Below are 509 nucleotides of genomic sequence, written 5' to 3' on the forward strand. Positions count from 1 at the left end.
TGTCAGCTGGGCGTGTCTCAGTCCCACAGCCCCGGCCACTGGTGCCTGGTGCGTGGGGGCACGAGTCCGAGCCAGCGCCGGAGGCTGGGCGTGGGCCGCTCCTCTGTCTCCAGAGTCTCCAGGGGCCCGGGATGGGGCACTGGCCTCCACAGAGGAAGCCAGAGCAGCAGTGCCCGCTGGGACGGGTCCCCACCGGCCTCTAGGTCAGTATGGACATCGCATGGTACCCCACCTTCTCCAGGTGAAACTTTAGTTTTGTTAATTTTGGTAAACTAGGTAAAATCACATCAGATGGACCATTTTGACCGTTTTGAGAGGCAGTTTATGGCCTTAGGCACATTCACTCGTCACCTCCGCCTCCTGTGTCCCTCTCCCCAGAACAGAGGCCTCGTGCCCGAGAGCCGGCCTCGCCCCCCCTCCCCAGCCCCGTGGACTCGCCGGTTGTGGGCATTTTCGAGAAAGGGAATCACCACGTGGGACCTTGGCTTCCGTGGCTTTCTCTCAGCGGA

This window comes from Mustela putorius, unplaced genomic scaffold, assembly GCF_011764305.1.
Source record: "Mustela putorius furo isolate JIRA1106 unplaced genomic scaffold, ASM1176430v1.1 tig00000873_pilon_pilon_pilon, whole genome shotgun sequence".
Lineage (NCBI taxonomy): Eukaryota > Metazoa > Chordata > Mammalia > Carnivora > Mustelidae > Mustela > Mustela putorius.